This window comes from Papio anubis, chromosome Y (assembly GCF_008728515.1).
Source record: "Papio anubis isolate 15944 chromosome Y, Panubis1.0, whole genome shotgun sequence".
Lineage (NCBI taxonomy): Eukaryota > Metazoa > Chordata > Mammalia > Primates > Cercopithecidae > Papio > Papio anubis.
Genome location: NC_044997.1, coordinates 802,442 through 819,321, shown reverse-complemented (window position 1 = coordinate 819,321; position 16,880 = coordinate 802,442).

Below are 16,880 nucleotides of genomic sequence, written 5' to 3'. Positions count from 1 at the left end.
CACTGCACCTAGCTGAGAAAACTTAGGGTGTTGTGAAAAATTAGAAGGGAACCATGCTAACATGCCCCCTGCTTACTCTGGAAATGAAGAATAGAGAGCTCCATTTCCTAGAGTCAATTCTGAGAGAGTAAAATAAGGCATCGTTTTGGCATAAGCACTTTCACATAGCACAGTGTCTGTTGTAACATCATGTTGTAGCATGATGTTAAATAAAAATATGTCATTGGAGGTCGGGCGCGGTGGCTCATGCCTGTAATCCTAGCACTTGGGAGGCTGAGGCGGGCAGATCACGTGAGGTCAGGGGCTCGAGACTAGCCTGGCCAACATGGTGAAACCCTGTCTCTACTAAAAATACAAAAATCAGCAGGGCATGGTGGCGGGCACCTGTAATCCCAGCTACTAGGGAGGCTGAGGCAAGAGAATCGCTTGAACCCAGGAGGCAGAGGCTGCAGTAAGCCGAGATCGTGCCACTGCACTGCAGCCTGGGTGACAGAGTGAGAGTCTGTCTCAAAAAAAAATAATAATAATAATAATATATATATATACACACACACACACACACACACACACTCTTAGTGATTGCCACAGTGTAAGAGTCAGTGCTCCCAGGATAAATATAATTTCATTTAATCGTCAGCAAGCCTGTGAACCTGCTTGGTAATAACCCTTACCTCTGTTCTCACTTGCATTTGGATTTGTTTCATTCATTGGCTGAATGGAGACAGCTTCTTGTTCTTCCTGTGTTTTATACAGGGTTATTCATCTTCCACATTGTGGTTGACACCCCTGTGTTTTTATGACATGTCTTATTCCAGATAACTTTGGGCTCCCGTTTCTTTTATTGGAAGAGATGTAAATTCAAAAGTAAGGTCACTTACTTTGAAGCGATACACAAATGGACAGGGTTTGCGGTTGGGAAATGACTGACCTCATTTTTTGAGCCACAGAAGAGGACTGTTCTGAAGTGCATTTGAAGAGGCACATTTAATGATCAGTCTCTGAATTGTAGTAGCATCCCTTCAGCTCTCCCTACTGAGGACCATTCTCCGCCACTGAGCCCCAGATTTTCTCGCATGATTCTCACAGCCATCCTGTCCTCTGCTTTAAAGATGTGACGGGAGCAGAGAGGTTGAGTTACATGAACAAGATAACACAGCCAGTCCCTGAAGCTGCTGAGAACAGCACACCTGCTTAGAACTACTGTATGGGACCACCCATTTTTCACCCTCTGGGACCGCCAATCGACATGAAAGGTGGAGAGGAGCTGGCATTAAACTATGAAGTTGAGAATCTTCCATCTGTCCATCCAACCATCTATGCAATTATCTATCTATCCATACATATATTCATCTATTTTTCCATCTGTAATTCATCCAACCAAGTACCTATCCACTATCTACACATCCATTCACCCATGCAGTCTGTCCATCTATCATCCATTTATCTCTCCATATAACCATCTATCCAACTATCTATCTGCCCATTCGTCCAATCAACTATCCAACTATTTATCTACCCATCATCCGTCTACCCATTTATCAGTCCATCCATCACCCATATATCCATCCATTCATCTCTCCATATAACCATCTATTCAGCTATCTATCCATCCATTCATTCAATCAATTAACCAACTATGTATCTACCCATTCATCCATCTACCCATCCATCTGTGCATCCATCATCCAAATATGCATCCATCCATCTCTATGTATAACCATCTATCTATCCGTCCATTCATCCAATCAACTATCCAACTACCTAGCTACCCACTTATCCATCTACCCATCTATCTGTCCATCCATTAATCCATTTAACAATTCATCCATCTATGCACCCAACTTTCTATCCAGCTATCCATTCATCCACTTACCCCACCCATCCATCCATCTATCTGTCTATCTACCTATTACTTTCTGAGACCAAATGTTGGGACCCATATATATGCAGGCATACTCCAATATCTGGCACAGTCTAGGTCATTAATATTCATTAAATGAATGCATACAACCATGAATGAATGAATTGACTTTGTCTGGATCACCCTAGAGAATCTTTGCAGGGCTATTCAATTTTTGCCACGGAATAAATTCAAGGGAAGAGAACAACTTGGTTGGAAGAAGCCTGAGTTCCCCATTTCATTGGGGGAATCATATTCCCCTGGAGACAGAGCCAAACTCATGATGCAAAAAGATCACAAAACACATTCTGTGAAATGTGCATGAACCTCTTTACAGTTTTCTCTGCTTAACTATTTGTTCCAGCCAGAGGGGAAAAAAACAATTAGATTCCAAAGAGTTTTCATGACTTTATATATTTAACATTGGCCATGTGTAATTGCAAAATTGATGCAAAAGCTATGGTTCATAAATAACACTAAAAAGAAGCACTGTATTCTCCCGACGGCTCAGGAAATTGGAAACGACAGGTTGCAATACTGAGTATTACTCACTGTTTAATCTCAGTCTAGTTTCCAACAATTGCAACACATTCTACACCAGAAATTTGGAAAATAAAGGAATAATGTTTATAATCTAGTGTTGACAAATGTTTGGATGGGTCTGGAGTACTTTATATGCTAACTATTACTCATTACATGGTCCCTGAAAGATCTCATGTAATTTTTTAAAGAAATAAAATAGATCTTTATATTAATATCTTTGATTTTAGAATGTCCACTTTAATGCATTTTTTTGCCAGTGCCAGTAAGTTTAAATAGCCAATTACCCTGGGTGAAATTAATCATTTCATACCACTGAGGCAGAAGGATGTTGAAAAGACGGTAAATGGTGACATTTCAGCATCTAGATGCTAGATAATTTCAGCATCATTTATTATCATCAGCAAGCACTGACCTTCAGACTTTTCCTTTTAAACCTGAGCCCCCAAGCCTTCTGGGCAAATGCAGTTTTCTCAATGCAGAATGGAGCTACCCTCTCTTATCCTCCAGAGAAGTCCACGGGGAGCCCTCACACACCAACTTTGTCTCTACGAACAACAAGTTCTAAAGGCATCACCTTAGCAAGACTCCCTTTTTTGTTTCTTTCTTGGTTTTGGAAATGGTCTCTCTGTGTAGCCCAGGCTAGAGTGTAGTGGCACAATCACAGCTCACTGCGGACTCAACCTGCTGGGCTCCAGTGACCCTTTCATCTCAGCCACCAAGCCTGGGGGGCTCTGCTCAGTTTCCTTCCCTCCTTCCTTCCTTCCTTCTTTCCTTCCTTCCTTCCTTCCTTCCTTCCTTCCTTCCTTCCTTCCTTCCTCTCTCTCTCTTTCTCTCTTTCTCTCTTCTTTTCTTCCTTTCTTTCTTTTTTTGAGACAGGGTTTTGCCATGTTGTCCAGGCTGGTCTTTAACTCCTGGGCTCAAGCAATCCTCCTGTCCCAGCCTCCCATAGTGTTGGGATTACAGGCATGAGCCACCTTCCCCAGCCAAGACTTCCTTGTCCCTGGGTGACAAGAGCCATTTCTGCATCAGGGACCAACCTCACATCAGCACGGAGGAAGATGCTACCATAGAACATGAATCCAGCCAGGTAGCTATCATTTTAGTTGTTTCTACTAGTACTGATGCATTTGAGCTGATCCATCTGGGGCATTTACTTTGTCTTTCTTGTGATAAATTGTCGGGACATATGCAATTCCTGCTAAGGGTCAAGAAAGTGCCAATCCCAAGTTCCATGCCTGCCTACTGAGTTAAGCCAACCCGGGGACCCCTACGTTGCACTCTGCTACCATTTTCTGTAGTGTTTTCTGTAGTGAGTTTATACAGGGTATCACCTATATACATAAACCTATATACACCTGTGTTGTAAAACCTCAAGACACAATATATGGTCCATGGATGAGCAGTATCAGCACTGCCCAGGACTTAGACACAGAATGTGAAGCCCCACCCAGACCCACTGAAACAGAATCTGCCTTGTAGGAGAACCCCAAGAAATTCACACACATGATAGACTAGGAAGCACCACGTATCTGAGAGCACAAAACAAAATTAGGTAAAAGCATGTTGTTTTCTTATGAAGATATCCACGCAGAGTTTTTAAGGACAACCAAAGCCCATCATTATTTTCTCTGCCCAAGACCACTTCAGGAATCTTGCGGAAGAGAGAATAAAGGCAGAAATGAGGATACAGAAAGCATGTCTCTTGAAGGTCAAGAAGTCAAGCTTAAATGCCAATGGTAAAGTGGTAAGCCTACTGGTTTTGATCTTGGGCATGGAATGAGTTTGCCAGACTTCAACTCTGAAGACAGTTCTAGAAGGACCTAGACTTGCGACAGAAAGTGTATTGCAAGTAGAATGAGAAGTTTGGGTAATGTATGCCACAAGACATTGGTCATTTGCAGAGTGGAGATAATCATTAGTACTTGGCTCTCAACTACCCTTGATTATCCCAACTAGTCAGGAACTCAGCTGCCAGAGATATGGAAGTTTCCAACCCTAACCCCAATGGCAGCCACACGTTTAAATCCAGCAGACAGGTGTTGTAAGCCCTTTCCCTCACCAACTATAACCTGAGTCTTCCATCCTAGACTGAATGCATTACCTAATCTGCAATACTTTGTATTTTTAATTACGTTTATGCCTGAAACAGGAGTAGGTAAGATCAAAGGCTTGATTTTGTGGCTGGAATGTAAATTAAGTAGTCATTGAGCCTGTTGGAGGAAAAGACATCTAATTTGGAAGTAATGAGTGTGATGAATGAACACAGCTGTAGAGAGTCGATTCTAGGTGAGTATGGGGTTGGCTTGGTTATTTTGCTATGGAGCCTTGGAAGTTCTGTTTTTTTGGCTTGCAGATTTATAGAAAGAAGTTCTAGTCTAAGATGCAACATGGGAAATATAATTTCATGCCATGACTGACATTGGCCTCCCATGAGTTAGAGAAATGTGTGTTTAAGAGGATAATCTGATTTTGGAAAATAATATTCAAACGCCATCATGTTTTCATGTTGATCCCTCTCCACACTGGCTCAGCGCTCTGTTATTAAAAACAATTTCCTGCCGAACACGGCGGCTCGCGACTGTAATCCCAGCACTTTGGGAGGCTGAGGTGAGCGGATCACCTGAGGTTGGGAGTTCAAGACCAGCCTGAACAACATAGAGAAACCCCATCACTACTAAAAATACAAAAATTAGTCGGGTATGGTGGCGCATGCCTGTAATCCCAGCTACTCAAGAGGCTGAGGCAGGAGAGTCACTTGAACCCGGGAGGCAGGGGTTGTGGTGAGCCGAGATCACGCCATTGCACTCCAGCCTGGGCGACAAGAGCAAAACTCTATCTTAAGAAAAAAATCAATTTCCAGGCCGGGCGCGGTGGCTCAAGCCTGTAATCCCAGCACTTTGGGAGGCCGAGACGGGCGAATCACGAGGTCAGGAGATCGAGACCATCCTGGCTAACACGGTGAAACCCCGTCTCTATTAAGAAATACAAAAAACTAGCCGGGCGAGGTGGCGGGTGCCTGTAGTCCCAGCTACTCGGGAGGCTGAGGCCGGAGAATGGCGGGAACCCGGGAGGCGGAGCTTGCAGTGAGCTGAGATCCGGCCACTGCACTCCAGCCTGGGCGACAGAGCGAGACTCCGTCTCAAAAAAAAAAAAAAAAAAAAAAAAAAAGAACAAAGAAAAAAATCAATTTCCTGCTGATATCAATGATGTTAAACCATTAAAATACATGTAAAGGTGAAAGACTGGTAACTGTGATTTGAAAATGAAAAGACATTGACAGCTAGACAGATCAAAATAAAGGTTTTGCTCCAGAGAGCCAGAAGAGAAAGTTTTCTGACCCCTTTCTTAATTTTGTTAAATCAGATATGTCTGGCTCATGGTTCCGTAGCTTAAGGATGTTACAAAGCCATTTTGAGTGGCTGAGTATATTAGCCTGTTCCCATTACTACAATACCATAGATCTGAAGTAGGATGGATTACCTCTACAATACAGATGTAGGACCCAAAGACCTAGAGGCAAGGTCCTTTGTCCAGTGTAATGAGCAACCAATGGCAGTTCTGGGACCACGTGCTTATGTCCCCTGACCCTAAACCCAATACTCTTTCATCTTCTGGTAGAAAAAGTGATGGCCCCAATGATGTCCATGTACTAATCCCCATGTGATAGACAACATAATGGCTCCAAAGATGTCAACATCCTAATCCCCATGTGGTAGACAGAATAATAACCCCCAAAATGTCCATATCCTAATCTCCATGTAGTAGACAGGTGATGGCCCCAAAGATGTCCACGTCCTAATCCCCATGTGGTAGACAGAATAATGGTCCCAAAGATGTTCACATCCTAATCCCCATGTGGTAGAGAGAATAATGTCCCCCAAAGATGTCCACATTCTAATCCCCATGTGGTAGAAAGAATAATGGCCCCAAAGATGTCCACGTTGTAATCCCCATGTGGTAGAAAGAATAATGGCCCCAATGATGCCCACATCCTGAAATCTGTGAATATCTGAACTTACACGGCAAAAGCAACTTTACAAAAGTGATTAAGTTAAGGATTTTAAGATGAGAGGATTATCCTGGATTACAATCAGGGTATCTCAGTGTCATCACAAGCATTCTTATACCGGAAAGAGGAGGCAGGAGGGTCAGAGTCAGACAAGAAGATGTGGAGATAGAAACAGAGGTCTGAAAGGAGGGAGATGTGCTGACGTGTTTAAGGTAGAGGAAGGTGCCACAAGCCAAGGCATGCAAAACAGCCTCTACGAGCTTCAAAAGGCAAGGGAGTAGGTTCTACCCTGGAGACTCCAGAAGGAATCAGCTCTGACAACACCTGGGTGTTAGCCCAGCAATACTACGTTCAGGCTTCTGAACTCCAGAACCAGAAGATGATACATTTCTGTTCTTTTAAAGCCACTAAATTGGTGGTGATTTGTTATGGGAACCGGAGAAGATAAAAATGCACATCTTTTATAAAATGACAGTGATGTGGTTTGGCTGTGTCTCCACCCAAATCTCAACTTGAATTCCATCTCCCAGAATTTCCACATGTTGTGGGAAGGACCCAGGGGAGGTCACAGAATCATGGGGGAATGGTCTTTCCTGTGCTATTCTTGTGATAGTGAATAAGCCTCACAAGATCTGATGGGTTTATCAGGGGTTTCGGCTTTTGCTTCTTCCTCACTTTTCTCTTGCTGCTGCCATGTAAGAAGCGCCTTTTGCCTCCCACCATGATTCTGAGGCCTCCCCAGCCATGTGGAACTGTAAGTCCAATTAAACCTCTTTTTTTCCCCAGTCTCAAGTATGTTTTTATCAGCAGTGTAAATACAGACTAATACAGACAGTGTCAGAGGTGTTTGAACCAGAGCAACTCCATCTTGAATAGGGGCTGGGTAAAATAAGGCTGAGACCTACTGGGCTGTATTCTCGGGAGGTTAGGCATTCTAAGTCACAGGATGAGATAGGAGGTCAACACAAGCTACAGGTCACAAAGACCTAGCTGATAAAACAGGTTGCAGTAAAGAAGCTGGCCAAACCCCACCAAAACAACGTGGCAATGAGAGTGACCTCTGGTCATCCTCACTGCTACACTCCCACCAGCGCCATGACAGTTTGCAAATGCCATGGCAACATCAGGAAGTTACCCTCTATGATCTAAAAACAGGAGGCATGAATAATCCACCTCTTGTTTAGCATATCAAGAAATAACCATAAAAATGGGCCACCAGCAGCCTCCAGGGCTGCTCTGCATGTGGAGTAGCCATTCTTTTACTCCTCTACTTTCTTTTTTGTTTGTTTGTTTTGAGACAGAGTCTCACTCTGTCACCAGGCTGGAGTGCAGTGGCCCAATCTCGGCTCACTTCAACCTCCGCCTCCGGGTTCAAGTGATTCTCCTGCCTCAGCCTCCTGAGTAGCTGGGATTACAGGCGCACACCACCACGCCCAGCTAATTTTTGTATTTTTAGTAGAGATGAGGTTTCACCATGTTGGCCAGGATGGTCTCTGTCTCTTGACCTCGTGATCCACCCGCCTCGGCCTCCCAAAGTGCTGGGATTACAGGAGTGAGCCACCGCGCCCGGCCCTCCTCTACGTTCGTAATCAACTTGCTTTCACTTTACTCTATGGACTCACCCCGAATTCCTTCTTGTGCAAAATCCAAGGACCCTCTCTTGGGGTCTGGACCCTTTCGGGTAATAACAGGTCAGAACAAATATCCTGGTAGGGCCTCCCTTTACTCATCTTAATGTGAATGTGGACCACCCAGGGATCCTGTTAACTACAGAAACTGCTTCCTCAGCTCCGACAGTACCACAGCAGCGTGGTTCTAACCAGTTTCCAGGCGATACGGATTTTGCTAGTCTCAAGACCACACTTTGAGCTACAAGGTCAAAGGTGTTTTCCAGCGCTGTGTTTTTGTTTGTTTGTTTGTTTGTTTGTTTGTTTTTTGGAGATGGAGTGTTGTTCTGTCACCCAGGCTGGAGTGCAGTGGCACGATCTCGGCTCACTGCAACCTCCACTTCGTGGGTTCAAAGGGATTCTCCTGCCTCAGTCTCCAGAGTAGCTGGGATTACAGGAGGCTGCCACCACACCTGGCTAATATTTGTATTTTTAGTAGAGGCAGAGTTTTACCCTGTTGGCCAGGCTGGTCTCGAACTCCTTACCTCAAGTGATCTACCTACCTTGGCCTCCCAAAGTGCTGGGAGCTGGGATTACAGGCATGAGCCACTGTACCTGGCCATGCTCCCCCCGGCCCCGGCTTTTTTTTTTTCTTGAGATGGATTTTTGCTCTTGTTGCCCAGGCTGGAGTGCAGTGGCACAATCTCGGCTCACTGCAACCTCTGCCTCAAAGGTTCAAGTGATTTTCCGGCCTCAGCCTCCCAAGCAGCTGGGATTGCAGAGGCCTGCCACCACACCTGGCTAATTTGTGTATTTTTAGTAGAAGCGGGGTTTCGCCATGTTGGCCAGGCTGGTCTTGAACTCCCCACCTCACATGATCTGCCCGCCTTAGCCTCCCAAAGTGCTGGGATTATGGGCGTGAGCCACCACACCCGGCCAGTTGTTATCTCTTTAAGTGTCTTTATTTCCCCAGGATTTCTTAGGTCTGGCATCTCTGGAAACCTCAGTGGCAGGTTCTGAACTCATTCATAAAGAACCAGGACTTTGTCAACTTCCTGGAAAACACTGATGGTTTTCCTCAATTACTTTATAATGAAGCAAGTGTGCCACTCTTCCCTGTTAACTGGAACTGTACCTATGTCCTCCTGACAAGTAAAACGATTGGAAAACCAGTCATTGGAGTTTTGCCTCGACCGAAGTGTAAAATTCTCAGTGTGCCATCAGTTCTCAAATTTGGCCGGGCACAGTGGCTCACACCTGTAATCCCAACACTTTGGGAGGCCAAGGTGGGAGGATCACTGGAGGTCAGGAGTTCAAGACCATCCTGGCCAACATGGCAAAGCCTCATCCCTATTAAAAATACAAAAATTAGCCGGGAGTGGTGGTGGGTGCCCGTAATCCCAGCTACTTGGGAGGCTGAGGCAGGAGAATTGCTTGAACCCAGGAGACAGAGGTTCCAGTGAGCCCAGATCGTGTCATAGCACTCCAGCTTTGGTGACAGAGCGAGACTCCATCTCAAAAAACAAAACAAAACAACAAAAAAAGAAAGCCACTTGTTGAGAAAACACGGCAAACTCAGATAACACAGCACTTAGCATGTGAAAAATTTCACCTACATATGCATGAAACATAAATCTTGTGTTTCCACAGACGGTGCATGGCACATTTATGCTGCACCATTCAACTTCCTTAGAAAAGGCAACCGACTCTTGTCCAAAGTTGTTGTAACGTAAATTTTATCTGACTGGGATTATTAATCTAATGCTTCAATGACTTTTGGACTTTTACAATTCTACTCCCTCGAATCCCATGTGACTGAAATGTTAATAACTGACCTTAGCAGAAACAGTTCTGTGGCTGAAGAATTTGGGGAACGCGGAGCACGGTACCCACAGTATCTCTCCTGGGGATATTTCATTGCCCTTCGGCAAACAAAAGACTGAGAAATCTTGCTGAAAAGAACAGCTCAACTCTGAGACGCTCAGTCTTTTCCACATTTTTTCCCCCTGAATTTAGAGCCTTGTCTCCCCCCGGGCACGTTTATTAGCATTCCAAGACATTTGTGTTGGAAAGAACTGCCCGATATAGTTCAGAAAACATTTAGCTACATAATAGAGACAAAGAAACATCTGGCAGTTCCCGTGGAGGGATGCGCTGCGGAAGGCACTGTGGATGGTGGTGGGAAACGCGCGTGTTTTCTTCTCAGTTTCATCTTGGTCAAGCAGCTGACCCCATCTGTAATTGCAGCGTGTGCTGAAAACATTCCTAGGCTGAGTGCTCCATACACTGGCATTTATTTTTATTTTTTAGAGATAGGGTCCTGCTCTGTCACCCAGGCTAGAGTGCGGTGGTGCAATCACAGTTCACTGCAGCCTTGACCTCCTGGTCTCAAGCAATCCTCTTACCTCAGCCTCCCCAATAGCTGGGAATACAGGTGCATCCCACCACGTCCAGCTAATATTTGTGGGGTTTTTTTTTTTTTTTTTTTGTAGTGATAGGATCTCACCATGTTGCCCAGGCTGGTCTCCAACTCCTGGTGTCAAGGGATCCTCCACCTTGGCCTCCCAAAGTGCTAGGATTACAGGTGGGAGCCACTGCGCCCAGCCGTACTGTACTTTTATTTACAAAAGTCGCGTGTGACAGCTGTCAAGTAAATATGTTAAAATAGCTCATGGAACATGGTTTTTGTAACTTCCTGAAAGTTCTACACATTTCTAAAATATTTAAGAAAGTGATAGCGGGCCAGGCGCGGTGGCTCACACCTGTGATCCCAGCACTTTGGGAGGCGGCGGCGGCAGGCGGATCACCTGAGCTGAGGAGTTTCGAGACCAGTCTGACTAACATGGTGAAACCCCGTCTCTACTAAAATACAAAAGTCAGTCAGGCGTGGTGGTGGGTTCCTGTAATCCCAGCTACTCGGGAAGTCTGAGGCAGGAGAATTGCTTGAACTCGGGAAGAGAATCGCTTGAACTCGGGAAGCGGAGGTTGTGGTGAGCCGAGATTGCGCCATTGCACTCCAGCCTGGGCAACAAGAGTAAAACTCCATCTAAAAAAAAAAAAAAGAATCTTGCTGGGTGCCGTGGCTCACACCTGTAATCCCAGTACTTTGCAAGCCAAGGTGGGAGGATCACTTGAGCCCAGAAATTCAGCACCAGCCTGAGCAACATAGTGAGACCTCACCTCTACCAAAAAATACAAACATTACCCAGGTGTGGTGGTGCACACCTGTCGTCCCAGCTACTTGGGAGACTGAGGTGCGAGGATCACCTGAGCCTGGGAAGTCGAGGTTGCAATGAGCCATGGTCGAGGTTGCAATGAGCCATGATCATGCCACTGCATTCCAGGTCTCCAGCCTGGGTAACAGAGGGAGATCCAGTCACAACAACAACAACAACAACAACAACAAAAAATTGCACAAACTTTTACAACTCTGCTCTATAATCAAAAGTAATTTCTGCTTTGTTGGTGTTTTCTCACACATTTATCTGGTTGGCCAGATACCAAATGATAGAGTAAGAAGGACCCACTTCCCTCCAAGGAGAACAGCATCACAAGGGGGTTAAGGATGCATGCGTATGGAATCCAAACATCGAATGCGCCGAGACAGTGGTGCGTGAAGCCTGTCTATGAGTTTATGATGAAGCTGCGCATAGATTCGTACCTGGCTCTCACTCCTCTCTCTGACCCTTTGACTCCAGTTTAATTGCATGCACATCCTTCAAAGCTGCTCGGGGCTCCCACTTCCTCAGACTTCTGGCATTTTTCCAAGAAACATTAAACCTCTTTCCAATGTTGCCCCTGGATTTTGTGTGCACGTCTTCCAGCACTGGAGCTGCTTGACCTGTACTTGCATGGGTACCATAACACTGGATAGGACAGAAGCTCTGCCCAGCCCCTGGGAGCCCCGTGAGAGCTCTGTGCACTTCAGGAACCACGCCCTGTTCACACCATCTCCATCACATCAAATACAACCATGATACTCGGCAATATAGTACTCCACCCAACAGGCAACTGAGAGTCTGCAGCGATACAGGGGTTAAGGTGAAATCACTTAGGCAGATAGTAAGGGTATGGGAGTCCTTGGTAAGGCTTTTCTCTTTAATGAAAAGCAGCCCCAAGTCATTTTCTAACAGAGAGCAACCTCTCAAGTTGAGCTGCAGGCATACACAAGCCAGCTGGGAGCTTGCACGGGTGAATGCTGGCAGAAACTAGGGACTAGACACATTCAAGATGGTGGCTCCATCTTCCCTCCTCTTTGTCAGCCACGTGTACAGTAAGGAGCAGACAAGATGGCACCTATCAACTGGAAAGCCATTTGCATAATAAGATTCAGGTGGGGCAACCAGCCTTCCCCATGCGCTATGTAAACATAACTGATCGAACCAATCTGTGAGCCCTACATAAATCAACCACTTTCCCCAGTCTGCCTATAAAAAATCTGCTGCCGACTGCCACCTCCCCGCTTTTCAGATGTCTTTCTCTCTCTCTGTCTCTCTCTCTTTCTTTCTTTCTTTCTCTCTCTGGCAAGAAACTGCTCTCTTCTTTCCTTTCTTCTGTCTCTTCAACTTCCCACTCCTTAATCGAACCACATGTGTCTGTGTCCTGAATTCTTTCTCGGTGCGAGACAATGAACCCCAGGGTATGTACCCCAGACAATGTAGCTGTTTCATCATGACGACAGTCACATGCAAACCAAGGTGATGATAACTGCATTTGCCCACTGGCTCTGCAACAAACCCACTCAGGACCTAGAAGAGAGTATATTCAATCTGCAACCCTCCATGCTGCAGAAGTGTCTGATGAGAGGGCTTTTTGCACAGTCAGGTTAAAGTATGGTCAGAGCATACTTTATTTGAACCAGAGCAACTCCATCTCGAATAAGGGGTTGGGCAAAATGAGGCTGAGACTTACTGGGCTGCGTTCCCAGATGGTTAAGGCATTCAACGTCACAGGATGAGATAGGAGGTCGGTACAAGACACAGGTCATAAGGACCTTGCTGGTAAAACATTGCAGTAAAGAAGCCGGCCAAAACCCACCAAAACCAGGATGGCGACGAGAGTGACCTCTGGTGGTCCTCACTGCTACACTCCCACCAGCACCATGACAGTTACAAATGCTATCGCAACGTCAGGAAGTTACCCTATATGGTCTAAAAGGGGAGGCATGAATAATCCCCCCCTTGTTTAGCATATCCATAGAAATAACCGTAATCCACCCCTTGTTAAGCATATCCAAGAAATAACCATAAAAATGGGCAACCAGCAGTCCTGGGGCTGCTCTGCCTATGGAGTAGCCATTCTTGATCCCTTTATTTTCCTAATAAACTTGGCTTTCACTTTATGGACTCGCCCTAAATTCTTTCTTGCGCAAGATCCAAGAATATTCTCTTGGGGGTCTGGATCAGGACCTCTTTCTGGTAATAACAGTATGATCTGGTTTCAAAAGAAGAGCCCTTTGCTGAATCTGAATGCCGTTCTCCCTCCAAACGACAGGCTGTCTGGCAAAGCTTTCAACAACGCAACACATCGTAGCCTGCAGGATGCACAGCTTCCGGTTGTCCATCACGTGAAATGAGTGTGTGCTTTTTGTGCAGCTTAAGGAGTCTCATGCATAACAGATGTGTTCAAACGGGGGACGGAAGGAACTTAGGCATTGATGGATGATCCCTGTATAGTTACGACTCTTTCTCGTTCAGGTCGAATTTCATTTACAAATAGAAATCTTCCAGTCTTCCAACTACCCAGTGTGTCTAAAATCCCATGTAAATGGAAAAAGGAAAAGAAAAAAACAGACCACCCCACCTGTGTGCGTGCCTAGAAGGTTCTAACTGAGGAAGGGAGGCCGGGATCATTGGCAACTGTGAAGTTCACAGTTGAATTATGGTCTTGTGGGCTGGGTGTGGTGGCTTCCGCCTGTAATCCCAGCACTTTGGGAGACCAAGGCAGGCAGATCACTTGAGGTCAGGAGTTAGAGACCAACCTGGCCAACATGCTGAAACCCGGTGTCTAGTAAAAACACAAAAATCAGCCGGGCATGGTGGTGCTCGCCTGTAGTCCCAGCTACTCGGGAGGCTGAAGCAAGAGAATCGCTTGAGCCTGAGAGGTAGAGGTGGCAGTGAGCTGAGATCACGCCACTGCACTCCAGCCTGGGCAACAGAGCAAGACTCTGTCTCCAAAAAAAGAATTATAGTCTTGTCGATCTAGATTTTTTTTTTTTTTTTTTTTTGAGACACAGTCTTGCACCGTGACCCAGGCTGGAGTGCAGTGGCACTGATCTTGGCTCATTGCAACCTCCGCCTCCTGGGTTCAGACGATTATCCTGCCTTAGCCTCCTGAGTAGCTGGGATTACGGGTGCCACCGCCACGCCCAGCTAATTTTTGTATTTTTAGTAGACACGGGGTTTCACCATGTTGGGCAGGATGGTCTCGATCTCCTGACCTTGTGATCCACCCGCCTTGGCCTCCCAAAGTGCTGGGATTACAGGCATGAGCCACTGTGCCCGGCCAATCTAGACTGTTTTACTGTTATCCAAGGACACTGGCATAGCCATAGCCTTTTTTTTTTTTTTTTTTTAAAGACAAGGTCGCGTTCTAAGAGCCTGGGACTGGAGTGTAGTGGTGGAATCACGACTCACTGCAGGCTTGAACTCCTGGGCTCAAGTGATCCTCTCTTCTTAGCCTCCTGAGCAGCTGGGACTATAGGTGTGCGTGCCACCAGGCCTGGCTAATTTTTTAGAGAGACAAGATCTTGCTGTGTTGCACAGCCTGGTCTGAAACTCTTGGCCTCAAGCCATCTTCCTGTCTTGGCCTCCCCAAATGCTAAAATTACAGGCATGAGCCACCATGCTGGGCTGGTGATGCCATCTTGAAATAATAGGATGCACCCATTCCTCCCAAATTTGGTTGGGATGCCAAGACTCATGATCCCCATCCCCACCCCACCCCCAACACACGCACATACACACATACAAAGAGAGTATGCAAACACATATTACTTACATAACACAGCTTTTGGGGGAGAGCAGGAAAGATCTTCCAAGCTGATCCAGAATAGACCAAGATGGTAAAGAAAGAACTCTAGATTGAATTTTTTTTAAGCATCCACAGACTGTTTATTTACTGTTTAAATTACTCCATCTTTTCATATACTGTGAACAGAAAATATATTTTACCCCACACATAGTAAAAGCAAACAAGTGCAATCTTTCAAACATTAAAAATCATAATCAAATCTGTACAACAGATAAATAAATGTATACCTCTAACAGTCTGGGAAAAAAAAAAAAGCAAAAACATTTATTGACCAAATTGACCAGTTTACTTAAAATTAATACAGTTCAATCATAACAACTTTCATGTTTACTACACTGCACAAGTTTAGACTGATAAATATTTAAAATAGGAGGTGGGTAATAGGAAATACCAAATGACTATAAAGAGTTTTCCAAATATTGGAAATAATATATGAAAATTAATTAGTGGGGATAACATATTAAATGGATCCACAGGGTAACCGGTATTACACTGGTATAGCTTGAGGAAAGGAAACAGGTGAACGTTTGGATTGGAAAACAATTTTTGGCTTTTTATAAAAAGAAGCAACAATAACATGAACAATGACAAAACCCTGTCATGGAGCCTCAGAACTATTCTGTGAGACAAAGTGTACAAAGATTTTAGATTGAACTTTTATTGTGGGTAAGGAGCGGGGTAGGGTGAGATTCCCAAATGCAGGACAGCAGCTTGCCTGGTTTCAATTTTTGTAATTTTTTAGTTTTTGAGATGGAGTCTCACTCTGTCACCCAGGGTGGAGTGCAGTGGTGCGATCTCAGCTCACTGCAGCCTCTGCCTCCCAGGTTCAAGTGATTCTCCTGCCTCAGCCTCCCGAGTGGCTGGGATTACAGGCACGTGCCACCACACCTGGCTAATTTTTGTATTTTCAGTAGAGACGGAGTTTCACCATGTTGGCCAGGCTGGTCTCGAACTCCTGACCTCAAATGATCTGCCCACCTGAGCCTTCCAAAGTGCTGGGATTCCAGGCATGTGCCACCACACTCGTCCTTACCTGATTTCACTCTCCCACTGGCACCAAAGGAGCGAGTGCCTGGGCCTTATCAGCAGCCTGCCAAGATGTGCTTTGTCATTATTTGCGGGGAGAACAGACACCAGAGGAATGGAGAGGGTGCACTTGAAAGTTCTCAGCATCCAAACATCAAAAACTGGCATTACACTCTTTTAATACAAACTTTTAGGCTTGCAAATTCTCATTTGATTCCCTCAGCAAGCCTCAGAAGGAAGCCAAGAGAGTGTTATTCCACATTGGCCCAGGGAGTGGGAGTCCTGGCAGATGGAAGAACTCAGATGATGTGTAGGTGGAAGTGATGGTTAACTGTACATGTCAACTTGCCTGGGCTATGGGATGCCCAGGTAGCTGGTAAAACCATTAGGTGTCTCTGTGAGGGTGTTTGCAGAAGAGATTCGCATTTGAACAAGAAGACCGAGTAAAGAAGACTCTCACCACTGGGGGTGGGCATCACCCAATCCTTGGAGGGTCCAAGTAGAGGAAAAAGGTAGAGGAAGGGAAAACTTCCTGTCTGCTTTTGAGCTGGGACATCCATCTCCTCCTGCCCTTGGAGAGCAGAGCTCTTGCTTCTTGCATCTTTGGGCTCCAGGACTTACATGAGCAGAGTCCCTCACTTCCCCGCACCTTCCACACCCACCCTTAGGCCTTTGGATTCCGACTGTGTTGCACCACCCATCTCCCTGGTTCTCCAGCTTCCAGATGGCAGATCATGAAATTTATCAGCCTCTATAATCACGT